This window comes from Triturus cristatus, chromosome 10 (assembly GCF_964204655.1).
Source record: "Triturus cristatus chromosome 10, aTriCri1.1, whole genome shotgun sequence".
Lineage (NCBI taxonomy): Eukaryota > Metazoa > Chordata > Amphibia > Caudata > Salamandridae > Triturus > Triturus cristatus.
In genome coordinates this window covers 899,119,656-899,147,263 of record NC_140593.1, presented here as the reverse complement: position 1 = coordinate 899,147,263, position 27,608 = coordinate 899,119,656, and the positions used below count along the sequence as shown (strand labels likewise).

The 27,608-nt window shown below is 48.5% G+C and overlaps 1 protein-coding gene across 50 annotated transcripts in view; it reads left to right on the top strand.

Moving 5' to 3' along the window:
• MAP4 (microtubule associated protein 4) overlaps window positions 1-27,608 on the top strand; it is a 1,793,677-nt gene that overhangs the window by 311,979 nt on the left and 1,454,090 nt on the right. For 2 of the 50 annotated variants that reach the window (XM_085628683.1, XM_085628649.1), the window contains exon 1: window positions 25,062-25,200. The exons of 47 other annotated variants lie outside the window; for them this stretch is intronic. The gene's annotated coding sequence lies outside the window, so the exon portion shown is untranslated. Of the gene's footprint in view, window positions 1-25,061; window positions 25,201-25,461; window positions 25,596-27,608 lie in introns of those variants that run through there. One more of the 50 variants, XM_085628650.1, reaches the window with a different exon arrangement.

Genomic DNA, 27,608 nt, shown 5'->3' with positions numbered 1-27,608 from the left:
CTACATGCCAAGAACAGATGCATACTAGTACGTAGCATTTTCCTTTTCACTACTGAAAGGCCTACCTCTCTCATAGAATAACGTTGGATTGCCTTATTACTTTTAATAAGTGATAAGTTTTCATTGTGAGCAGGTAAGAATGTCAAGTTTGGTGTCTAAAGAATTCTAATTTAAACCCCTTTTTAATGGTAAAGTCGGATTTTAAGTCACAATTGTGAAAATGAAACTTTAAGAAAGTTGTCATTTTCTTAACCATTTTATGCCTACAGTCTGCATCATGGGTCACATGACTAGGTGGAGCTGGCAGTTAGTCTCTGTGTATTACTCCCAGACAGTGAGACAAAGGAGGAAGAGGTGTTGGCAGGTTGGGCCATCTCTGAATTGGTGGGCGGGGGGAGCAGTCACCTACCACATTTGCACATCACAAAGGCTCTGCCTTAGCGCACACACAAAGGGTTTGACACTAGTCTTCTGTACCCCCGACAAGCCGGGACCAGGCAGCGAGGCAGAGGATTCCAAACACCTGTGGGGGGAGACCTCCAGAACCTTCTATTTCACAGCTGGCACCAGGTATAAATAGTGGACCCTCAGACCCAACTCTTCAGTAAATCTCTGGACCTGTGGACGACTCAGAAGGACTGAATGTGCATCTTGAACCCAGGACCAATAGGGTGACTTAAAAGGGCTAGTTCGCTGGCCGCCTGATCAGAGCCTTGGGGGATGAAGCAGGAGGGGCAGAGGGGGGCAGAAAAAGCTCCAACGCTCTTGAACCCTGGACCCGGACTCTGTCTCCTCTGTGTCCTTACCCCCCCTCCAGTGATGCCCCTGTGTTTTGGGATTGCCAAAACGTACCCATTCATATTTAAAGCATGCACGCACCTATGATATGAGACAACCCAATGCTGCGTCATAGTGCTCATTTTCTTTTCTGTCCTTCATGCTGTACAGCAATTGTTTTGATACTGTACAACATGATGAAACTATATTGGCAGAGCCAGTAGGTCTAAATTAGTGTGGAATTTTTCTTGTGTTTTTACTGTATTTGAAGTGCTGCATAAATACTTATACATTGCCTCTGTTAATCCTTACTGCTTTGTACCAACCTACAAGAGGGTTAATCTCCTCGCTGCTTCCCCCCTGTGCGGAGTCTTTTTTTTTGGCTTTTTGGTTGTTATCCGCCTTAGGCCTCAATAACCTTTTTGTTCACATAAGGTGTCTGCGCCAGACTTGCGTTCTTTTTCTCCAACATCTAAAGGTACCCAGGGTTAGTGGATTCCCCTTGGAGGGAGGGAGAAATTAGCCAAAATACTGCTAAATGTTGGGGGTTTAGGGAAAAATGGGAAAACAGTGCGTCTATTTTTCTTCACTTGCCTGTCAATGGCATCAGCGAAGGGTTTGCGATGCTAAAATCACCATCTTCCCAGACTTTCAAGAACAACCAGACTTGAATCGGAAAAAAACATTTTTCAACAGTTTTGGCATTTGACTGGGCCATAGCTTATTTTTCCTAATTTTTGTGCTTTCAACCTCTTTCCAGTTAATGGTGGAAACCAGTGTGAAACCCATTGTGGGTGGATCCTTGAAAGGTATACATTTCTGAAAAGTAGACACAATTCTGAATTCAGCAACGGGTCATTTGTGTAGATCCTTCAAGGTTTTCCTATAAAAAGTAACAGTTGAAATAAAAACAATATTGAAATTGAGGTGAAAAAAAGCCATTTGCGTCTACGTTTTCATCTGTATCTTCTGGAAGATTTTCAATAGCAATATACCATTGCGTCTGCTGGATCCTTCTGGCTGTGGGGATATATGAGGCTTTTAGGTTCTCCAAGAACCAGAGGTGCAGAGAGCCAACAACCGAGCTGCACCTTACAATTTTTCATTGTGTACCGACCATGTAGAAATCCACATGGTAAATTATAATGAATGGTAAAAGGGTATGAAGGAAAACTCTGTTTCTGAAATGTACACCAGATACTGAGTTTAGGAGCAGTGTTTGTTTGTACATCTCTGAATTTATGGTTACCCTTACAGGCATGTGTTTGAGGGCAGTTTGTAAAACGTCTTCTGTGTTACACACTTGCTTACATTTGAAAGGCACAAACTTAGGGATTTTCAAATGGTAATAACAAATGTTCTGCTATTCTGTATTCCCACATGTCTCCCGATTTAAAAAAAAAAAAAAAAAAAATACCCCTCTTGTGTGTCTGGGTCATGGGCTTGCAACACAAAACCCCCCAAAACATGACCTAGGAGACCTCTTATTTCACCCAGCAGAATGCATGCTTTTTTTTTTTTTTTTTTTTTTTTTTAACAAGGTGGCTACCAGTGAATTCTGGGCCCCAGCTCAGCCGGCTCCTAGATAAATCTACAAAACCAGCAAATTGTAGAAGACTAGACACCTGAACGAGTCCAGGATGGGGTGACGTATGGCTCTCACCAGGTTTTTTTTTTAACTAAAAATCCCCTGCAAAGCTCAAGCCTTGCCTAAAAAAAACCAAAAAAAAAAAAGATTTTCCTTCCATTTCTATGAGGAAAAGTCCTGATATTTGCAAGCAGCCACAAACCTAATAGCACCCAGCAAAACAGTGCCTCACTCGTGTGGGTAGGCCAAGTGTCTGCAACACGAAATGGCACCAAACGCATCTTAGACACATTGCATTTTTCCACTGAAAAACAATTGTTTCTTACTGTGTGGGTAGCTGTGGATTTTGGACCCCAGCTCAGCCGGCAACTAGGGAAATCTACTAAACCAGCAAATTTTTTTAAACTAGACACCTGGGGGGGTCCAGGGTGGGGTGATTTTCGTGGCCCTCATCAGGTGTTTCTTACCCAGAATCCCCTGCACAGCTCAGTCCTGGTGTGGCTTGTGTTGCTCCCCAATATCCCCAACGCCAGACTACACACACTGCCAGCCAAGTGCTAGTCCACACACTGCCAGCCAAGCGCTAGTCCACACACTGCCAGCCAAGCGCTAGTCCACACACTGCCAGCCAAGCGCTAGTCCACACACTGCCAGCCAAGCGCTAGTCCACACACCGCCAGCCAAGCGCTAGTCCACACACCGCCAGCCAAGCGCTAGTCCACACACCGCCAGCCAAGCGCTAGTCCACACACCGCCAGCCAAGCGCTAGTCCACACACCGCCAGCCAAGCGCTAGTCCACACACCGCCAGCCAAGCGCTAGTCCACACACCGCCAGCCAAGCGCTAGTCCACACACCGCCAGCCAAGCGCTAGTCCACACACCGCCAGCCAAGCGCTAGTCCACACACCGCCAGCCAAGCGCTAGTCCACACACCGCCAGCCAAGCGCTAGTCCACACACCGCCAGCCAAGCGCTAGTCCACACACCGCCAGCCAAGCGCTAGTCCACACACCGCCAGCCAAGCGCTAGTCCACACACCGCCAGCCAAGCGCTAGTCCACACACCGCCAGCCAAGCGCTAGTCCACACACCGCCAGCCAAGCGCTAGTCCACACACCGCCAGCCAAGCGCTAGTCCACACACCGCCAGCCAAGCGCTAGTCCACACACCGCCAGCCAAGCGCTAGTCCACACACCGCCAGCCAAGCGCTAGTCCACACACCGCCAGCCAAGCGCTAGTCCACACACCGCCAGCCTAGCGCTAGTCCACACACCGCCAGCCTAGCGCTAGTCCACACACCGCCAGCCTAGCGCTAGTCCACACACCGCCAGCCTAGCGCTAGTCCACACACCGCCAGCCTAGCGCTAGTCCACACACCGCCAGCCTAGCGCTAGTCCACACACCGCCAGCCTAGCGCTAGTCCACACACCGCCAGCCTAGCGCTAGTCCACACACCGCCAGCCTAGCGCTAGTCCACACACCGCCAGCCTAGCGCTAGTCCACACACCGCCAGCCTAGCGCTAGTCCACACACCGCCAGCCTAGCGCTAGTCCACACACCGCCAGCCTAGCGCTAGTCCACACACCGCCAGCCTAGCGCTAGTCCACACACCGCCAGTCTGTGCGCACGGCCCGCCAAGCGCCAGTCTGTGCGCACGGCCGGCCAAGCGCCAGTCTGTGCGCACGGCCGGCCAAGCGCCAGTCTGTGCGCACGGCCGGCCAAGCGCCAGTCTGTGCGCACGGCCGGCCAAGCGCCAGTCTGTGCGCACGGCCGGCCAAGCGCCAGTCTGTGCGCACGGCCGGCCAAGCGCCAGTCTGTGCGCACGGCCGGCCAAGCGCCAGTCTGTGCGCACGGCCGGCCAAGCGCCAGTCTGTGCGCACGGCCGGCCAAGCGCCAGTCTGTGCGCACGGCCGGCCAAGCGCCAGTGTACACAAACCGCAAGCCAAATGCCAGTACAAGCAGTCAGTCAGCTGAACTCCAGTTTACATACACACAATCTCTCCCTGGAGTCTATGGTTTTTGGTCTCCCTTGGGGACCGATAGGCCTAAAAATATGGCCAATTCCCCCCTCCCCCAAGACGGTGATGGGGCAGAAAACGGCCAAAATATTGCACCAATAAAGGGTAGTGACCCTTTCCCAAGGGGCCCCTCTCTGATATATAAATATAACATTCCCTGATGTCTAGTGGCTTTCTGCCCCCCTTGGCGGCAGATAGGCTTAAAAATATGGTATCTCCCCCCAGGGTAGGCAGAAAAAAGCCAATACATTGCCCAAATGAGAGGAGCGACCCTTTCCAAAAGAGCTGCCCCCCCCCCCCCCCCCGATTTGCAAAAACAATTATCCATGGTGTTTAGTGGGGTTCTGACCCCATTGGTGGCAGATCAGTCTAAACATATTGCCAGTCTGGCCCTAAAGGTTCCAGAAACAGCCAAAATATGTGCCCAAATAGAAGGGGAGAGACTCTTGCTCAAGGGGCCCTCCCCAAATGAAAATCCCTGGTGGCCTAGTGGGTGTATTTTGGCTGCACGATTGTGGCCCAACCTGCGATTGCGCAGGTTGTTGATGCCGCCCCCCCCCCAGTGCCTCTCTGACCTCCCCGGAGGAGAAACTTACCTGTTTGTCCGACTTTCTGGCAGACAATGGTTTCCAGTGCATCCTCGCATTTTGATGTCTGCGCGCGCCATGCGCACTGTCATCTGGTTGGTGGTGGGGGGAGGGGGAGGTTCAGGGGTGGCAGTTGAAGCACTTCCTCTGCTACCCCAATTTAGGCATGTTGTGGGGGCGGAGCCATGGGGGAGCGGCAGAACTCACAGTATGGGTGGGTGCCAGGACGGCTTGGAGCGGTCCTCCTCCGCCGCGGTGGGCGTGGGCGTCCAAGCCATCCTGAGCATCCAAGGTGTTAAAGCACCAGTTGATTTGAGGCTAAAGCACCAGTTGATTTGAGGCTTGCTGGTGTTTCACCCTGACAGATTGTGGTTGCTGCTTGAGTAAGGTTTCACCCTGCTGAACCTGTAATCCAATTTCCTACAGGCAAGATGTTGGATGTACACTTTTCCATATTTAGTTTGCCACCTATTGCATTTATACCATTAATTTGTGCAGCAGCTTCTGTGCAGGGTGGATTTCTTGTTAAGCCCTGGTGAGACACAGCTCTCAATCTTTGTTTGTGTGGGCAACTTGTTGTTCTGTTAACTGTGCGGAAAGGGCCTACAGCTCAATACATTACCATCAAGCACTTGTAGAAAGATAATTTGAAATGTTGGTTACCAGATGACTGTTACTTGAAACCTAAGGGCTATTAGATGTAGAAATATTATCGTTGCATAGTATTATCTTGTTGTAGTTAATTACTGGACTTGGCAACCAGTCTTGCTCCTTGCTTTGCTTGTTCGCTTTCTGATTATCCTTGCTTGTTCTTTAAAACTATACAAAGGTGTGTTTGGGGGATTGGGCTCCAGTTTGCACAAATGTTTATAACTTTTTATTGCATAATATTGTTGACACCTAATGGTGGTACTCCATTCCATCAGTGGGGGTTTTCTGTGCAAATTAGCCTAATGATGGCCTTCCTTACTCCTATTGATAGTTCAGTTTCAGTTACCAGTGATCTGTCCAATCCACTCCCTTATTTCTCTGCTTCTGTTTAGATTGCTCATGCTATGGTTCTGTTGAGCCTGTTGGTAGAGCCTGTTGGTAGACCTCTTTCCAGCTCACCTGATGCCTGTCTACTTCTGATCTCTGGTCTTACTGTGGCAGTTTTACTGGGTGATGGTTACTTCGTAAATAGAAGTAACCGCTTTGGTTCCCTTGTTTTTATCCAGTGTTAGTCCAATAACTGGCTAGGTCTGACAGTCTTCTTAAACAGATCTCTTGATTGGCAAGTTCAAAAAGATGCAAAAGCAGACAATGTTTTGGCAGCCATGGTGGTTGTTCACTTGTGTAGCGTAAAGTAACGTTCAGAACGTGTTAGGTCCTCTGGAAATAAATAAGCCAGAAATCCCCAATTTAAGATAAAATTATTCTCCAATCAATTCTTTCTTTATTTGTCCATCCGAAGACAGGTCATAAAAGATACACAATATTAAAAACATCATATAAAATCATACACGTCCCAGAAAATACAAAACTCATTTTCCATTTAAAAGGAGTACACAACAACAAGCAAATACTGTTATTTTTCTCGGAACTAAAGTGACAATGCAAGGCGATTGGGGTCATAAGTAGCAGCAAATATAATCCAGTAGTGCAAAAAAAACGACGGCATCCCTCAATAGTAACAAATATCCAATAATACATGAATAATAAAATCAATCCTATAGAGGCATAAGTAGCATGGGTGGACATTTTATCAGCAATAGACGTACAATCCATACAGAAGAATGGTAAAGTGCATTCGAATTAAAACCACATGCTCCTTCTTTTTGCTAAAGTACACTTCAAAAAGCTCCCAACAGCAAAGCAGACATCACGGTCATTGAGTTGTTGCAGAAAGTACATAGCCGCTTTTGCACTTGGAAAATTTGTGTCTGCGCAAAAGAGGTATTAAAAATTTCATGGTAAATGGGAGATAAAACTGACAAAAATACAAAATGTAAAATGGTTTGACTCAAGGACAGATAGTAATAGCTTCCGAAGAATACTGACCCAAGGGAAAGCATACCAACCACCGAAAGGACCCCATCCTGAATCTAGTCAACAAATTCCTTTCATGCACATTATTTACATATAATAAATACGGAGCAATATAAGGAGGTACTTGTATAAGGCAATAATCCCAGACAGTTGGTTTGGCTACTTAGGACCGTTCCCTAGACGATTCTGTGTGTTTTAGAAAGCTCACCAAAACCCTCAGTCGATCCCTTTTACCAATTAGAGCTGGGTGCTCACACGAGGAGTAACCAAGTTCCGTAAGGCCTGTTTTAATGTATTGGAGCCAGGGGATACAAAGGCCACGAGTGCAGCTTAAACAGTCTCTAATAATTGCCCGATTAAAATCAGCTTCTTCATTTGTCCAGATAGAACACCAAGTAGCTAGAGGTGCAGCATTTATGGTATCTTGGACATACTCGAGACCTAGCTCCAAATGGAGGGGAAAATGCAGCTAGGAAGGGGGCACACCTAGAACTCTACGGCAAAATCTGTTCTCCTCCAACTGCATAGCAAGTACGTCCCTGCATCCCCAGATCGCCATACCATATGTTTAAATTGGAATACATTTACGTTTGTAAATCTCTCAAATTGGGGCTATGGGCTTTTTACCTATGGACATAGCAAGTTAATAAGTAGTACCAACTGCGCCTGTGAATCTTATTATTCTATTATTTATGCAGGTATGCCATGTACAGCCTTCATCAAAATCCAATCCTAAATACGGGAAGGAACTAATCCTTTCCAGCTTTTTACCCTCTATATTTAGGCTACAGGACTTAACTTTTGTCATGATTTGTGGCCACAAAAAAAACTTTCTTGTAGTTTGGCTCCAGCCCCAAGTCCTTCATAAAATTGGCGTAGCTGGAGATTAGTTTTTTTTAGGCCAATTGCAGTCCTTGCCATAAGGACTGCATCTTCAGCATAAAGAAGTGCTGGCACAGCCTTTTTCTCAACTTGTTGCACGTCAGCCCCAACCGTAACGAAAGTTTTCTCCAAATCGTTATTATAGAGGAGAAATAAAATTGGGGCGAGAACGCATCCTTGGCGCCCCCCGCGCTTAATGCTAAACTGTTCTGAGCATTCACCGTCATTACCATACCTCACTGAGGTGGAAAAATCATGATGGAGAAGCCTCAGAAAGGAGACCAAACCCGCGTTGACACCCATGTTTACTAAAATGTCCCAAAGCTTGGAGCATGAGACCTAGTCGAACATGCTGGTCCACTCCATAAATGCTGGATGAGTGGAGGTGCCCTTCACATATTTATATTTAGCCAGGATGAGGTGCAGATTAGGGCACTGTTTGATCGTACCAAGACCCTTCCTAAACCCGTACTGGGTAGGAGCTAGGATATGGTTGGTATTTATCCTGTCCAGGAGGCAGTCTAGCACAACTCTCCCAATTACTTTAGCCGAGTAGTTCAAGAGATATTGGTCGATAACATTTGGGATTGTGCACATCAACTTTTTTGAAAATAGGCACTATCTCAGATGTACGCCAGGATTTTGGAACATCCTCACTGCAAACTGAATTAAATACAGCGGTAAGTACCAGGGACCAGAATGCTGGGTCTTCCTTAAACAAATCCAGAGGAATTCCATCTGGGCCCGGTGCCTTCTTACCTTTACTGTTGACAATTGCTCTCTGAACTTCCCCTTCATTAAAGACAAGGTTTTGGCATGTAAAATTCAACAGTGATGGGGCATCCTCTACAGCAAAGTCAACAGAGTAAAGGCCAGCAAAATGAGTCACCCAGGACTCGGGAGGTATGTGGACAGTTACTTTGTCGGCTGGTAGGGTGGGAGATGGAACTGACCGTACAGCCTTCCAAAAGGCCTGGGGATCTTTTGAGAGACAGGAGCCAACCACTAAGTCCCACTTCTCCTCCTTCAGTGCTAGCTTTCTTTCTTTTGTGGCAAGCTTATACATCTTCCTGCTTTCCCTGATCATAATCTGGTCTCTGGGATTTTGTTTTAGAGCCCTGCGTAGAGTGTTATTGGCCTCTCTACAAGCCTGGTCAAACCAAGAATGAGCCTGATTACAGGACTGGGAAATGGGTTTGGAAAATAGATGTTTAATGTTATCTAGCAGGGTGGCAAATCTTTGTAAAATGCGAGATGGCTCACATGGTAAACAATTGCAATTAAACACCAGTGAAGAACTAATCGGGATTACCTGTGACATACTTTTCATGTTCGCTGTGCGCCAAACCACTCTACGCCCAGCATCTTTAGTGGATAGTGCCTGGGTGGATACAGGCTTGGGCTTCTGTTCCCTATAAGGCAACACTATCTTGGCAGAGATAGGATTGTGATCAATATATGGCTGAATAAGAACCTTGCAGTCCTTAATGAGGGAAAACATACTCCAGGAGACTAATACATTGTCAATAGTGCTTCCTGTGCCTCGACCAGTAAAAGTGGGAATATAGTATTCAGTCAATTTGGGCACCTTATTTACCATACCTTTCTAATAAGTGGGTAAGTAAAACCCGTCCCCTTGCGTCCATCACATTGTGGTCTGGCTCGGAGGCGACTGGCACAAAGGTGGTCGGGGAGAGAGGTAATGAGAGCCCCAGTTTGGCATTAAAGTCCCCCGCCACAAACTACTTAAAAGGACGATCCGCTCGAGCCTCTCCGCGAGCATGTCCATCAGCCCAAATAGCCCCTTGAAAATTACCTTTAGATGTAAAATTATAAATATTAAAATGTACCTGGTACAGCTTAAAAGTTTCTTTCCAGGGAAGACAAAAAGCCTGCACCTCACCCTGCTCCTGTGATAACTGAACAATCTTGCCAGCAATTTCCACTTTAAACCAGGCAGACAAGCCCCCCTTAGCTATGCCTGATACAGAAGGAATAGCGGGCAGGCTGAAACACATAAATCCATCAAATACAATATCCTTACACTCCCACGTTTCTTGCATAAAAACTATATCATAGGTCATAATAAAAGACCGCCATCCCTTTAGACCGATCTTAGAAGCTATACCCGCTATATTCCACTTTAGGATTTTCAGACAGACGTTTTCTATAGGACCTTTGTCATTGCCTAAACTTACGCTTACCCCAACGGGGGGAGACAGTGGGGTCCTGGGGGGCAAATGATAAATGGTAGTTAAATTAGCAGAATCCAACAGGCTGATCCCGATACGAGGATCTACCCATGGATAGTCGTGCGGTAGAATATTATTCGTTAATACAATACGACTGGGATTACAAGAAACCCTACCAGTCTCCTCTAAGCCTGACACCGAGAGTGCGGGATTAGGTCGGGTGGGGATGGTGTTTGGGTAACAAGAACTGGGCTGGCAAGTGATCGGACCACCTCCTGGAAGACCGGGTAGGCAGATACCTCCCCAAATCGTCAGGCGATTCCTTCCAAGCCAGCCAGTGGGGCAAATCTGTTTGAAAGGTGGGGTGATAGCAAAGGGGGGGCCCAGATGGTACAGAGTCCCTGGTATGAAGACTACCAGATGTACCTGGTTGTCTCAGCAAGTACTGATAAAAGAAGCCAAGGGGGACTACCTTGATGGAACTATTTTTAACCATTCCCATTCTAGTTTTGTACAGTATTCCCTGGACTACCTTTGGCGAGCGGATATTTACCACAATAACATCTCAATTATTCCGCAAGCCCCTTCCCCCAATGTCTCTCACCTGCCCGACCATCAAAAGGTCTCTTGATATATCCCAGCTACCAGTAACGTTGTTGTTCAGCCAATTAATAGATGTATTCATTAAACTTCTAGTAGTTTCCACGTTAGTTACTGTGAGCCTAGGCACGTTTGTCAATACGACAACGTGTGGAGCCGATGCTGGTGGAAGGTCCATCACAGGAAGAATAGCCATGGCTGTTGGACATGCTGCCAGACAAGTAGCAGGTAGAGATGCTGGCAAAATTTCATAAGGATGGGGGGCACCCTTGCTTTGATCAATGGAAGTTGAGATAGAATCACAGGCTGAATACTGGGTGCAAGTGGAAATTGTGGACTGGAGATCCATAGACTTTGCCATATTAGATTAATTTGTATCCTGTCGATCAAAAATGGGGCGTAACTTGGAGTCCAGGAGATCACTTAGGCATTTGTTCAGAGAACCCCATGTATTCTCATTGGACTCCACCAGCTCCCCGGATAAAACACCATCTACAACTTTGTTTTGCGGAGGAAGGTTGCTAGTTTTAACAGAGCTTCTCGACTTTGTGATTTTAGCAATTTTCCTCCTCCTCTTAGTTCTAGGGCCACTCTCCCCTTCGGAGACACAGGGCTGCTCAGCACCACACCATCAATACTTTTTTTTTTTTATTATTTGTTTATTCAGGTCAGCAAATCCATTACATTACAGTTAGACATACAAAGCAACAGTGAAATCAGGCAATATCAGAACCCAGTGGTCACTGTAAATCAGCATATAGACAATTATCATTTTACATTTTCCCCCAAATACACTTTTACGTAACCAGAACCAAACCAACTAAAGGTACAGACGGAAAGCAGCAGAAACCAAACATAGCACTCTAGTAATTGAGGAGCGCAACCTGCAAAGGAATCAACACATATGAAGGAACACACAGAAACAGCAATCATATTTGAGTGGCAGACCTCGACATAGCGTGCTAAAAGCGGGCTTTCGCCCATAGTGTCCGGACTCGGGGACTAACGATTCTCTACATGCCACCCCCACACATGACGGGGCCCAGCCGCAATGTCACCACCCACGGCCGGTCTCAACCAAATGCAAAGTCGTCTAGAGTACAGCAGCACATGCGAGCGCCTCCCCCCCCACAACAGTGTCAACCCATATCATCAGAAACCACTCCAGACAATGAACGCGCAGAGCCGGGGGAATCGGCCCTCTCCCGGGTCCACTGCAGAAAGGGCTCCCAGATGTCCCTGGGCCGGGAAGCAACCGGCATCGTCTCCCAATAGCATTCAAGTTGTGTGTTACCATATGTCACATCTTTCACCCAGTCCGTAAATCTAGGCAGGGACCTACGGCCCCATCTCACAGCCACCTGTCTCCTGGCATATAGTAGCAGTAGCGCATGCAGTTTCCTAGCCTTTGGTGGTGTATTTTTAACATAGCCCAGTAGCCCCAAGTGTGGAGACGGCTCATCAGCTCTAAGTAGAATTTGGTTAATAGCATGGAAGATGGCTACCCAGTACTCCTCTAGTCGCGGGCTGCTCCACGCCACATGCATAAACGTAGCGTTGTCGGCCCCACACTTCCAGCAGGCATCATCCTCCCTGAGCCCCATACGACGCAACGATCGTGGTGTACGATAGTATCTGTGTAAAAACTTGAAATGCACCAGACGCAACCTATAATTAGGCGATAGTTCCTTCAGCTGCCCGCAGCAGAAGGACCACTGTTCCTCAGACAGGGGGGTCTCCAACTCCGCATTCCATGCATGCAGGGAAGAAGGTACAACGACAGGGGACTGCTCCTGCATACAGTTGTATAGCCGGGACACGAGTTTTTTGGGGGATGCTTTCGAGAGTAAGTTTTGTAATGCCTGGAGTCGTGGGGGCTCTTCCGGGAAATTAGGCCACAGCGCTTTGCAGGATTCTTTCAGCTTATGGAGGGAAAAAAGGTCAGCGAAGGTTTCAGACGGGTCACCCTCGTTCCCCACGGGAACCCCGAAGGTACCATCTGGGTAAAGGTCTGCGAAAGTATGCAGGGTCTTCCCTCGAATCACGACCTCCCTCCCACTATCCTTTAAGCAGGGAATCAAGGGATTACCCCGCAGGGGAACTGCCGGTGCATACAAGAGAGGGAGTTTCGCCCTTCTCTGAAGCTCCCGCCATGTCCAACGGAGCAGGGCCACCGTATCCACATCCCCAGAGGGGCGAGGCGACCGCTCGTACACCGCCACGCTGAGGGGCAAGGGAGCCGCAGCCGCCGTCTCCACCGCAACATGCGGCTTATAGGGAGTGGGAAAGACCCAGAAGTGCAGAAATTGTGCTTGTGCACACAGTGAGTATAGAGCCATGTCAGGGGCCCCCGCCCCCCCTGCCGCAGCGGGAGGGTGAGTAGCGCCCAGGATGATCTCGCCTGGCCACCAGCCCAAACCAGCGTCAACAGCAGCGACCTCACCCGAGCATGAAACTGCGCAGTCAGGGGCAACGGTAGATTTACAAAGAGGTACAAAAATTTCGGAAGGACCACCATTTTTGCCAGGGCTATCCTTGCGACCAAGGACAGGGGGAGCTTGTTCCAAATTTCGATTTTCCCCTCCAGCCAGTCCACCGCCCTCCCATAATTCAGTGTCCACAAGTCGCTCAGGCTACGGCTAATCCAGACCCCCAGGTACTTGACCGAGTCAGTTTCCCAGCGCAAGGGATAGTCCGAGTGCACCTCAGAAGTGGCCTCTGTCAAAGGGAACGCAACAGACTTGGACCAGTTAATGGATACCCCTGCCAGACCCTCAAAGCGGACGAACTCCCGCAGCAGCGGGCTCAGGTTCTCGGCGGGGTTAGTTACATATAGCGTTACATCGTCAGCGTATAAGGAAATCAGCAAGCTACGAGAGCTAAAGCCAATGCCCCGGGCCGTGTGGTGTTGGTGGACCAGAGCCGCCAGGGGCTCCATGGCAATAGCAAATAGCAGCGGAGACAAAGGGCAGCCCTGCCTGGTCCCTCGGGAGATATCAAACGGCTGGGAGATCAGTCCATTCACCCGCACCCGCGCCCTGGGAACAGCGTATAGTAGCCGTATCAAGTTTATAAAGAGGGGGCTAAATCCCATCCTGCCAAGAATCCTAAACAGGTAGGGCCATTCCAGCGAGTCAAACGCTTTCGTGGCGTCAAGGAAAATGACTGCCGCCTGTATAGAGGGGTGTAAATAGTGCAGTACGGAAAATATCGTGCGAAGATTGTGCGATGTGACGCGGCCCGGGATGAACCCCGACTGATCGGGTAGCGCCACCATCGGCAGCAAAGGCTGAAGCCTGTCCGCTATCAGTTTTGCGTAGATTTTGACGTCTACGTTGATGAGGGATAATGGACGGTACGAGTCAAGTAGCTGGCAATCTTTGTCAGGTTTTAATAGCGTAATTATCAGCGCATCGAGTCCGGCAGGGAGCCAGTCTCTAGGGCCTCAGCGAAGACCGAGTGGAGTCTAGGGGCTAGTTCGTGAACATACGTCTTGTAAAAAATTGTGGACAGCCCATCCGGGCCAGGGGCCTTGAGCGCGGGCATGCTGTTTATCACCTGTGCGACATCCCGGGCAGTGAACGGGACATCCATATATCTACGGTGATGGTCATTAAACCAGACAATGGCAATTGAATCTAGGAAGGCGTCCAGGGATGCCGGCGCTGTTGTCTGTCTAGAGGTATAAAGGGTCGAGTAGAACTGAGCAAAAGCAGTAAGAACCGCGTCGTGCCCCAGCCGGAGCACTCCCTCCATATCCGTTATGGATGGTATAAAATTCGACTTCGCGCGCGGAGAAATAAGCCGCGCCAGGGTTCTGCTATGCCTGTCCCCCTCTCCATACCTACGGGCCTCCGCTTGCTTGCCCAGGAATTTCACCTCCCGCTGCGCCTCAACGCCATACTCCAGTAACTTAGCCTTCATCTGCACCGCCAGTTCGGGTGAAGGGTCAGAGCAGAAACCCACATCCAGCTCCTTCAACTCCCCCTCCAATCGTCCCAGAGTGCCGCGTATTGCTTTGAGGACACCTGCCTGTCTGGAGATACACTGGCCTCGGATCACAGACTTAAATGCGTCCCAGAGGACTGCCTCAGTAGTCACCGATCCAGTGTTTGTTTCGAAATATTTCACGATGTCCTCTCTAATCTCCTCAGTGAAGACAGGGTCGGTGAGCGCATGCGGGGGCAACCGCCAGGAGAATACACGAGCGGGGGCCTCAGGCACCTTTGCGACCAACAAGCACGGGGCATGATCAGAGAGCGACCTGGCCTGAATGTCCACCTCCACCACCCTGGATGCCACATCCGGCGAGACCAACCAGTAATCCAGGCGGGACCAAGCCGCATGCTGACTCGTTATGCACGTCCCCATGGTATCAGTAGGGTGCCTTGCTCTCCATACATCCGACAACTCCCCCTCTGCCATGATATCTAAGAGGTCCTGCCTCGCTCTGGTGTGCGTGGGCCCCCCTGTACCCCTACGGTCCACTGCGTCTGCAAGTACTACATTAAAGTCACCACCTAGGATGATCGAGGAACAGTCTCTCAGCATAATCTGCGCCCACAGCTCCCTGAAGAAGTCAGGGTCATCCACATTAGGACCGTATACTGGCACCAGCTCCCTCCCCTGAAGCACACCGTGTGTAATCGCGTACCTGCCCTCTTTGTCCAATTGAGTGTGGTGTTCCTTCCAGTCCAGCCCGTTACGAATGAGGATTGCCACCCCTCTAGCATAATTAGAATAAATGGAGGAATACACCCGTGCCCAGCGCGAGTGCTTCAGTCTAAGTGAAGGAGTGGAGTTCACGTGCGTCTCCTGCAAGAAGCAGATATCCACCTTATGACGAGAGAGATATCCCTGCATGAGTCTAGCTTTTTTGTAGTCTCCAAGTCCTCTAATGTTCCACGTTACTAATCTAACGCCTGCCATCCCATTTTCTGTTCTGTGTTCCAGCTATGCCGCCTCTGTGTAAATAATGCCTCCCCCTCCTAGCATATACCTCGTGCCATGTATAGGGTAATATCATGGTAAACTGCAAGAGAAAATATCCATCGTACCAAACATTGCATAACATAAACCAACACAACTCCCCCCCGCCCTCACCAACCCCCCAAACAGGTTGTGACATATCCCTCCCATAGACACGCAAGGCGTGTTGGCACCTTGAACCTAAAGACAATGGGAGACACCCCATGGGGCGTGGTACTCCAAGCGTACTCCCCTGTTTACACAGGGTGGCTGCACTATAACAGTTCCCGCAACACACCAGCGTCACTCAATAGTCGGGCTATAGCCCACTTCGTGGAGGGCCGCGCGCTATAAGTACAACTAGCATCTCAGCGCGAATGACAGAGGCAGGCCCTGCACCTCACCTCAGAAACTTATACGTGGACCACAAGTGCAACTGTGGGTGGGACAAGTCTGGCACTGCACTCACAGATAACAGTACATTCTGAGGATAGAAGTTGACGCCTACACCCACCTGGGTCAGTCATTGTCACTCAGACTGCCGTCTACTACCTCCGCACGAGGTGATGTTCTTCTCGCCCCGGTACCTCCAAGTTGTTTAGCAAACTTCAACGCCGCCGCGGCCTCAGTGAAGTAATGCGTGATACCCTCGTGCGACACCTACCCTCGTGCGACACCTTCAACTTCGCTGGATATAACAGTGCATATTGGACGTTAGCCTGGATCAGTAGTTTTTTAGCAGGTAGAAATTCCTTCCGGGCGGCCTGTACAGAAGGAGTGAAATCAGGGTAAAAGGAGATGTTGTTCCCTTTGTGGGTGATTTTGCCCTTTTCACGAGCAAGGTGTAAGATGAGATCCCTGTCTTGAAAATTCAGGATCTTAGCTAGGATAGGGCGCGGCGGCGCCCCCACCGGCGGTTTCTTCCCCAATGACCTCTGCGCCCTCTCAACAGCGAACACCGGGGACAGCGCCGGATCAAAGAGTTCGTGGAGCAGCTCGGATACGTACATTTCCATTCTGCCAGTGTTCGTCGTCTCCGGTATGCCCGTGATGCGGATGTTGGATCTTCGTGACCTCGCCTCTAAATCATCCGTCTTGGCCCGAAGGAATTCCAGTTCTTTATTCACGGACGTAAGTTGTTTCTTGGTTTCGTGCCGGAACTCGCAGCATTCAGTGTGCTCAGCCTCTAGACTGTCCAGTCTGGCGTCATGCGAATCCACTTGCTGCTTGACAGACTCCAACTGAGAGGCCATGGCGTCAAGCTTGGCGTCAATGCTTTTGAGGCTCGACCTCACCTCCAACATCAATGACCGGTAATCGCCATCCGGCCCCGTCCCCTGCGAGGTGGATTCCGCCGCCTCCTTGTCCACTGCTTGTTGCTTAGCCTGTCGCTTGTGATCAAAGGTGAGCCGAGACTGCTTAGCTTTGTTTTTCCCCCCCATGTCGATATGTCAGCACTGATCACGTACAAGGAGGGCGCCCCAGCATTAATCAGAATAGTTATGCTGTAGGTCACGGTGTCGAAGGCCACGGCCAGTTCTACAGGGGCCCAGTCACTCCTACGCCCAACCGCCGCTCAGTAGTCACCAGTTCAACAGGGGTACAGCTTGAGACCTCAGGAGCAGCTGGTGTAGGCCCGACGGGTAATCACACCACCGCGCTTAGACTCAGAAGGGCCCCACTGGCCAGCCGGGCAGCCGCGGACTATCCCACGCGGAGTGCCGCAGGATCGATTGCCCGTGCAGCGTCCCCCTCACGACTTGCACCTCTTTGCCAGCTTGTGCAGACAGGCTCATTTCTGACTCGCCTTATCACGCCAATGCCCACGGGGAAATTGCCGCACTCGCCTAGCCACTCACAGGCTCTGCCACCTGCCCCTCCGCGCGGCGGTTCGCTGCCTGTAGTTTTACTCTGCACGGTCCCGCAGCTATCATCCGGACATTCTGCCTCTCAGCACACGATACTCTCTCTCATATCGCCAGTCCCAGGAGGTCTCGGGCCTCGACGCAAGCTAAGCGGCCCCCACGATCATAGCCGCCCATGTAGGCATCGACCCCCTCCGTAGATTGAATGCTGCGGTGTGGTCTCACCTCCAGTCCAGCCCGTCAATCCCTCAGCCGCAGGCGGCCGCAGCCGCGACTCTCCCGAGGCTCATAAAATGGCGCCCGCGGCGTCCGAGGTGCCCCAGGTCGCGGCCCGTAGCAAGAAAGCAGGTGTCCTTTCAGCCCGGCAGGCAGGCATCCACGCCTGGGCTTTGGGGCTCGCCAATGGCAACGGATCCGTGCACTCCGAACCTCGCCACTCACTCAGCCCGGGGCTCACAGCGTCTCAGTCACATCAGGCCTTCCCAGCCCCGGGCTCCCGCAGCATGGCCCGTCCGCCTCCAACCGCCGCGGAGGCGGGCGTTCACCGCAGGAGCAGCGCGTCAGGGCGTCCGGAGTCACACCTCGATCCCCCGGTCTCCAGCAGCCACCAGAGTCCGTCCAACCAGGCACTGAGTGTCGCGCTACCCTCCGGTGTAGGAATCAGGACGCCGAGTGGGTGCAGAGAAGGATTTTATGAAGGATTATTTATTTGGAGCAGCCGGCGGAGCTCGCTCACAGAGCGGCCATTTCGCTGCCCGGTTGGCAACCCCCCCCCACACCATCAATACTTAATGAGCCAGACACCAGCTCCTCTCCAGGGGCAGCCCCCACACTTGTTGGGCCTGCACCCTCCCTATGAGGCTGCGCCATAGAAGAGGTCAAAGACCTTAGTGCCTCAGATGGACTTTTACCCTAACAGCACATTGTATTGGTAAAGGCTCATTGCAACTCAGGTCAATGTGAGGATGGGTGGCCTCTTCAGTTGTGAGGGAAAGGCGGCGTTCGACCAGCCGGATCTCACTTGACACCATGTCCACGTCTCGAGTTTAGTAGTTATCTATTGTTGAGCGCGTGCGGGGAGGTGATAACATGCTGGACACGCTTGTAGCCCCCTTTCTCTTACTCATTTTTGGGACTTCAATAAAGGGGTAATGTACATTAGACGTAACTCCGATGCAAAGATGGAGTGAGTTGGATAGGCAGGCGATCTTTACATCAGAAGAAAACCCGTTATTCGCAAAACATTAAGATATAGAAATGCACAGTACCTCTGGCGGGGAATTCGGTATGAAATATCAAAGTAATCCACTGCAGGTTTTAGGGGGGTGCCCAGCCTTATCCTGGCTTTGACTGGCACAGATGGGCCCGCCCTTGGCCCGGACTTTGCCCGGGCGTGGCCCAGGCACGCCTGCGCGCTTCCCACACTGTGGGTGCCCCGGTGATCTTTTGAAGCCGCCTCCTGGCCCTACCAGGCACGTCGGCGGAAACACTCAAAGCCGCAAGGGACGCTGGGGAGTGAAGTCCTTGCTCCCAGACTCACTCTCCGCTTCTGGCTTTCCTAGCCCCCAGTGAGGGGCGGACAACAGGGCAGATGGCAGGTGTGCTTCTCAAATCATAATGCAACAAACCTCAGCGCTTTGAAGAACTACATCTGTGGCCTCCCAGCGTGTAAGTGAAGAGCGGTAGCTTGACCATCTTCACCTCCTGCAGCCTGCCCCACATGGAGAACCCCAGTAGGCACCATTTCTCAAAGTCCAGTTTCATCTGGGCTATCAGGGGGTCTGTTATCTGAGCCCATCCCATCCATACCTCTATTGACTAGTATCCCCAAGTGTTTGAGACGCAAGGACTTTCAGCGGAAAGGGTAGCCATGGTTTGCCGCATTTTGTGGTGCCGATTGAGAGTAGCAAGGCCTCGCTCTTGTCCCAGTTTACTTTATAACTGAATAGGGTTGCAAAATCTTCAATAACTTCCACAAGAGCCGGCAAGGAATGGTGAAGATCTTTGAGGGTGAGCAGGACATAGTCTACATAGAGGTAGAGTCTGGATATTCTGCCCGTGAGGGGGGGCGCTTGCAATATGTGGTGAGTGATGGATAGCAGAGGCCAGGAGATCCATTGCCAGTAGGAACAGGAGGGAGGAGAGCGGGCATCCCTAACGGGTGCCCCTCCGGATCAGGATAGGGTTCGATAAGAACCCCTCGCAGTTGGCTTGGGCCGTTGGACAATCATACAGCAGTTGCACCTTGGCAATAAATTGATCTCTTAGGCTTAATCGCTTCATAGTGGTGAAAAGGTGTCCCCATTCAAACTACTTCTCGTCGTCCAGGGAGAGGGCCATTGCGTATACCGGAAGGCTTGGCTGCCCAGAGGGTGTGGGCCACGGTGTGGAGATGGGTCCTGGAGTAGCGGCCTGGCACGAAACCAGCCTGCATGCGGTGGATCAGAGAAGGAATTACTTTACTTAAGCGCGCCGCCAAGATGCTGGCGAGGAACTTGATATACCCATTCAGCAGCAAGATGGGTCTGCAACTTCCTCATAGTAACGGATCCCTCCCAGGTTTGGGGTAAAACTGAGATCACTGCATTGTTAGAGAGAGGTCCCAGGGAGACCTTCCTTTCTGCCACCTGGAATGCGGCATTGAGGGAGTCAACTGTCTCCTCGCCTGACAATCTATAAAACTCCACGGGAAAGCAATCCTCACCAGGGCTTTGTGATAGGGCAATTTGGAAATGGCCTCTACTGATCACACCTGCCAGGAGTTCCCTACACAGACAGGCATGGAAGATCTACATTCTCCAGAAAGGCGGCCACCCATTCTGCGCTGGCAAAGTGGTCCCAGAGACCACTGCCTGCGCTTACAAATATTTTTTCTAATATTCACAAAGAAGGGGTCCTATTGGGACCCCTTCCCACCTGCGAATGATTACCACCACCATTGATTGAGGTGTCTGAAAAAGAAAAAAAAGAAATAATAAGAATAAATTGATGTTTTGCAACCGTTATTTGGTTGCAAAACATTCAAATATACTACTGCGATTCTGAACACGCCCTAAACGCACCCTTTCCAAATACCGTATCACTAAACACAAATTGTGATTCAGTATAACGTATGACTGAATTGCAATTTGTGCTCTGTAAATATGGAAAAGCATTTTTGCAGTCGGTAATGGTCCTGATTCTGTGAATCAGGCCATTTTTGACGTCAAATATTTTTGTACATATGGCCCTAAGTCACAGAAATATGACAAACCTCGAAATGCCACTAAGAGTGTAGATATGTGGAAATGAATGTGAAATCTGCATTCAGGATCGTGATTTACCATACAAATGATGCATCAATTCAGCCCTTGGGCCTAAATAAAACTGTAGTCTAGTGTAGATTTTGCCTGCACTATATAATATAGTGAAGCACACAGACTTTTCAGTAATCCTATAGATGTACATAATAACACGACTAATTCCCACTCAGATTTTAAGGCCTGCCCAGATCATCACCAATTCCGAAAGTGTCCCATTTTGGAAAGGCTACATGTGTGCAGATACTGGACTGTGTTAAACGGTAGTCTCACACACTTAGCCTGTTCACATGCAACCAGCCTAGAGCCTTTTTTTCCTAGCTGCTAAGCAGCGACTTTATCTCCGAAGGTGGACTCTGGTGGTCAGCACCCCAACCATTATAACAGAGCCTACAGTGAGTGAGGCTCCCATAGTGAAGTTCACTGCAGAATTCCTTAAACCAGGAAGGATAAACAAAAAAGAGATATTAAAAGGATGGAGCCCATTTCTCACGTCTGCCCCCCTCCCTCTACTTTGAAGGGGCACTAGAATGCGGTATAAATCCCTTCTGTTTAGTGAGTGCCCCCCTCCACCCTCCCCCATTTTCCTCTGGAAACATCCAGGAAGAGCTAGAGAGAGAAGAAAACTTGCACTGTCTGTACTTGATGTAAATACTGGCCAAATATATGCCATTGCAACCTGGTGGCCTTCATTTGGTATCTTAAGCGCCATCTGACTGTGCTCTTTTTTTCTTTTTCTGAGGTGACTTTGTTGTGGGGTAACTTGAGATAAAGAAAAAAAGGTTACCTCTTGGCCAGGCAAACGCAGAGATTTACTGTTGCGGCAGGGAGAGTAGCTATCTGCACAGAGGTAAACAGCTGGTCTCAATTTGCTGCTTCACAGGCTTATAAACCAATAGTGAATAATGCTTATAACAAAGGTCAAATAATGAGTTACTTAGCAGTTAGATATTGGATGCAGAAAACATTTTGTCACATGTGTTCCTAACCTTATGACTTCTCTCTGCATATTCTTCACTGCAATTTATAACAAACTAACTATTCTCTACTCTTGAATGCATGTGTATTTGCAGGTGTCCTTTATTATTCTGCTTCCAAGACCTCTTATCAGAATATGTGTGCTCTTGGCTAATTCAATCTCTAGCTCCTTTGCTCCAATCATGTTCTAAATTTGCTGAGAACACGCAGTAGCTGCTTATTGTGCTGTGGCCATAAATTCCTTCAAGCTTACAAACACGAGTTTCCTATAACTAAGACCCTTGCGGTTTATGCACTCTATTTTCAAGTGAACTCTTTACCACTCTGGCATCAGCATGGATTTTAGGCCTACGCTGTTCTTTCACCATTTATACTTCTATATTATTTTCTACTGATGTCTGCTGTAGCTTCATTTCTTCATGTTTCATTTCCTCTCCAACAACTTTTTTCTTGTTTGTGGAGGAAGTGGTTCCTATTATGCACCTTTTCTGACAAATTGGCAAAAGTAATGAGAAGACATTGAGACCAGAAAAATGGGCCATGTATCTTCATAAGAGTGCCAAGAGCGTCTCCATTCTTTAGGGGCTACTACTGGCAGATGAAGGCATCACATGACGAATTGCAGAAATCACAGGGACTGCCGGGATGCAAAGTCACTTCAGAGAATGGTCACCACTGCTCTCTACAGCAGTCCTAAAAACCCAGACTGAAAATTCGGTTTTAATGCTAGAATGCTGAAATAGCTGGTTTCTTTCGCTCGAAATTTATGTAAAATGTCATCCATTGCTAGTGTTGTGATGCTAGTGGAGGTGCGGATACACATAAAGTACCAGAACACGAAAGACTTGCAGTGCAGTTGCAGGGCTATGCTGTAGCCGAGGGAAACTGGCTGGAATCCGGTTAGCACCTCTTCTTGATCTGGTAATTGATGACGTGCTGGCCCCTGGTGCTGGGGAGCAGATGGCTCATATCCAGGATGACCCGCTGCATATGCCTCACTTTAAGGACCTCTGATTTTCTGTTGTCAATATTGTGTCCTAGCTAGGATTAGTTGAATACACGCAAAAAAGACAGTGGATGTGCTGACAGACTTGCACATCTATAAGTCCGTATCTCATATTGCAATTGTTTTTCAAACTCATTATTTTTTTAAGGGTGCTTCTATGGTGCTGAAGTACCCACCGACCTTGGGTACAAATCCACTGTACCTGCAAGAAATGCAGTCCAGAACACAATGTCCAACAAATGCACCAACGCACACCTATACACTGTTACTTTTATCCTGAATCAATATTACTACAGAAAAGACATCAAATTATGAAGTTTAGTTATCAGATTTTCAAGCAATAGTCCACAGTGATTGGTGTATCGGGTACTGACAGGGATGCGGTCTTGAGTGCTCTCACTTAATATATGGTGACTACGTCTCCCAGATGAAGAAAGTCGGCACCTGAATAATACGGGGCACATGCCAACCAAGTGACTAAAGTTTTTCTGAATACCATTAACATGCGGTCCAGCCAGGCTTAAAGAGCCACTTGCGATCGATTTGAGAGAGGCAGATAGAGTCCTCTAATTGAAATTTAACCATTTCGAGAAATAGCCTGAAAAGGACTGCCTTGTGAAATCTAAAAATTTGCCTTGAAGTCCAGAAGGACGAAACGTGCGTTGGCTGCTGTCATCCTTTTTTTCTATGAAAGGAATAAAAATAGTGACCTGATACACCAACCACTGTGGACTATTGCTTGAAAATCTGACAACGAAACTTCATAATTTGATGTCTTTTCTGTAGTAATATTGATTGAGGATAAAAGTAAGTGTATAGGTGTGCTTGGGTGCATTTGTTGGACAGGATTAGTTGAATATCAAGCTCCGCACATCTTGAAGTTTAAACCTGGCAACCACACCCAGCAGTCAATTGAGGGAAACCAAGGTTCCCTGTGGTGTGGCTTCACAGGTTGCTACAAGGTAAACCGAGATTTCAAAGTGTTTTCGACTTTGTCAGGCTTTAGGTTTATGTATGATATCTAGTATTTCATCATAAAATGTCCTCTTGAGTACACCAATAACTATCTACATAAACAGTTTTTAAGTGCCTAAAATAAGTGCTATCATTACTTCCTTGAATCTGCTCTATCAGCCTTAGATTGCTGAAATATAAAGTTACACTACAAGGTTTTAAACTTTTGCCTTGCAGATCAAATGAAGCTACTGTTTCACCAAGTGTGTACCCTGTTGGTAGAAATGGGATTTTTTTTTTTTTTTAAGAGTTTTATATAGCGCAAAGTAGACACGGCAAGTAGACCCGGGAGATCATGTATCGGAGCGCTTTACATGTTTCGTTACAGATGAACACATACATTTTTTTCTGTTTGTTTGTTAGGCACGGGGAGATTAAGTGATTTGCCCAGAACCACAGGCTGTTGAGCGTCGTTGCCGACACTCTAACCCGGTTGCCTAGGTCTGAGGTCGCCCGCTCTAGCCGTGAGGCTACATCCTCTCCCAAATGTCTGCAACAAAAAATGAATCAACTGAGCTACAACTTAAGAATTGAACCTGTGCCCAGAGTACAATCGGATCACTTCAGCAAATACAGAAACTATGGGTCATCCTACCAGTATCCCGAATCTTGTACATATACCGTAACCCCCTAAGCAAGCTTACAATGCAGTCGGTCTGTGACAATGAATGAGGTCAGAAAAACTCAACTGTCACAAAATTCCTTGTTGCCATTTTTTGGGTGCGGAGTTCATAATAAAACAAATCCATAATTGCTTCACCCCTCATGGGGCTCTTTTTGACTTCTCCCACGGTGATATTAGGCTCGCGACTCCACCTTTTCTGCCACCACTCCTAGTTTACGGGGTCACTAGGTGAATTAACTTTGCTAGTCCTGCATGGTACATTTAGAGAGCAAAATCTCCTACGTTGTGGATCACCTTTATGTTTCCGTCCCCAAATGTGCTGCGTCACTCGTTCTCTGTGGGTTATTCCCGAAACGTGTGTGCGCCAGGATTGCACTGGGCAGACATCCGGCCTCTTGAGTGTCTGGTTTTGTCCGGGGCGCTGTAATGCATCTCCCCTTTCGCCGGCATGACATGCTCACCTGCTTGCATCGATCAGAGGACAGGCGCAGGCATGCTTCTCCGCGGGCCTAGAGCTGGAAGCCATTCGAAAAAGCTTAAAATACATTTGGACTCCGCTAGGAATGTGCTCTGTAATGCACGGACGTTTTGACACTGGAAGCCGCTGTTGCAGTGCTAGAGCGAGGCACAGAAAAGAGACTTCCAAACCCGAATGAATGGCCCCAGTCCATGCTGGGCCTTGTGCTTTTACCCCAGTCCAGTCGCACGGACATCGTGCTCTGACACCGAGGCGCCCTTGAAAGGTCTTGGACTGGACATCTGTGCACTGGAGAGGTGAAATGGGGATAGTGGGGGGTCATATTTCATTGGTCTGCATGTGTTCATCCATTCATTGCTCGGAAATAATTCCCATTCCTTGGTTACGGTGCTTTGACGTTGTGTGCAGTGTAAATAACATTGCTAACCCACAGCCCCGAATCTGGTTTGGGGGCAGGGCAGAAGCAGGGCCAGGCCCTCAACAGCCCTCGGCCCCGTCGTAACTTGAAAAGCACCCGTTTGTATGGGTTTCTTTTCATAATCTAAATAAAGCCTTCGCTTCACATCGGTTCGGTGGCATCGATCTCTCTGCCTAATCACTTCGTTTGACTGACTCAAGAATGAAGAGATGAATGCTGCTGTCCAGGAGTCTTTCACTGAATTACAGCTGCGAGCCACACTGAAAAGTCATGGTGAGCAGAGGCGAAGGGTGAAATCCTGACATGGTAGTGGTTGGAATTGATCGGTTAGTTACGTCGCCCACCTAACTTGGGTTGGAGTTGGGACATTAAGCAGATGGATGGAGTCTTGGTGAGAGTTGATTTGCGTCAACGTTTCTGAATTGTTAGTTAATTCTCTGTGAACGAATTGGGGCAAAGTATTTGGCCCAGGGAAATTAAAATTTCAGTGAACAGATGGAAGAGTAGCGCAATTATTTTGGACTGTTGTTAACAATGCTTCAAAACATCAGAATTGTGGTATAAAGCTCTATATAAAAACATAAAGTTTCTACAGTGTAAACGTTTGTGTGTTTAAAAATAGGAGGGGTTAAGCCTGGAACTGGCTAACAGCACATCCCTCGACTTCAACTTAAACTGATTCATTGATATTGGAAGGCTAGAGTTTCTGTAACTAGGGTTAACTTTTAAGTAACTTCTGAACTGAAGATATTTGACCCAATGTTAACTATAGTCAGTCTCATTTAGGTTATCTTAGAATCCTATTGTTGACCTTATTTTGTATAGGTGTTGAAGCAGCAAGGTGTAAATACTCTCTTCAGTTTCCTCGTGTCTTCTCCACTGAGAGGTTGGGCCAGCCCATCTCCAAGGTGGACCTGTGTGTCAATCCCCGACACTCATGAGTGACCTCCTCTTGGCTTAAGCTATGGCCAGTTGTATAATGGGCGCTCCTCCCGAATGTACTGCATATTCTATGCACGGTTTGTTTAATCCTAGATCCAGGGCTTGGGCCTCCGTAGCCCCCAAATATATTCCATATAGTATTCTTTGGTTGAATATCTGTGCTTTCAGGAGTTGGGCTGGTTTCAGCCCTGAGTGAACCCCTATAGTTTTCTCTGGTTGCTTAGCTGTGCTGTCTAGACGTCTGTTGCTCTTTGATTCCATAAACTATTCTCTGTGGAAAAGTGTTTCCAATGGTTGCACTGCTGCCTGTCCCTGGCAGACACATATCAGTAATAGCTTCTACTTTGACACATCTTCACCTAAATATGGTCATTTTAATGTGCCAAGTTGTCTATATTCTCACATTCTCTGCAGCACTTCATGCTTCAGTATAGCAAGACCTCCGCAGCATGTTCAGTGTGGCTCACTAATCCACCCACCTCACCCCCAACACATCTATTCTTGAATTTGAGATCTGTTCTAAAGTCTCTTCTAAGGTTTGGTGTTTAACAACCTGGGTATGCTAGTTTATGCAGATGAGCCAGATATCGAACAAGATGGCAGGCTGTTGCTTTGCTTATTCCCTGGAATCTGAGAAGGATTTGCAGGGCTATTTCCGTCCTTTTCCCCAAGAAACTAGTTGTGCTTTTTTACTTTCCTGCATATGGTTATCTGTATATGGTATTTCTACTGTGCAAGGCTATCCAAAAGGCAACAGAGCACTGTACGTGGTCAAAGACTAGCATAAATTCAGAGAATAATAGAGAAAGGTGGGTTGTGGACGGGTAATGCATCGTGATGTACTTTTCTTTAAAGAAGTGAGTCTAAGTGGTTGGTGATTATTTTATATTTTTAAGAGTTTTATATAGCGTGAACTTGACTCAAAGGTATCCGAGCGCTTTAAATGAGCACCAGTTACGTTACAGACTGACTTATTCATTTTTTGTAGGCACAGGAAGATTACATGGTTTGCCCAGAATCACAGGATGTTAAGTGTCCCTGCCAAGACTCCAACCTGGTTCCGCAGCTTCGAGATTGACCGCTCTAGCCGTTAGGCCACATCCTCTCCCCACATCTTAGGTTAGATCATTACGTTATGCTTCTGTAGGAGAGTAGGGTCTGCTATCCTATGGTCACCCCAAATTTTTGCTTTTTGCTTCACTGTTTTTTGACGTATTGAGGCTGTGGGCCTGCTAATCAGACCCCCAGCCTGCTGTTCTCTCTACTAAATTGACACTATGCACTCTAGGTGCATAACCAATTGGAATTGGATCACCCTATGAGCCCCTGTACCAGTGTACACTA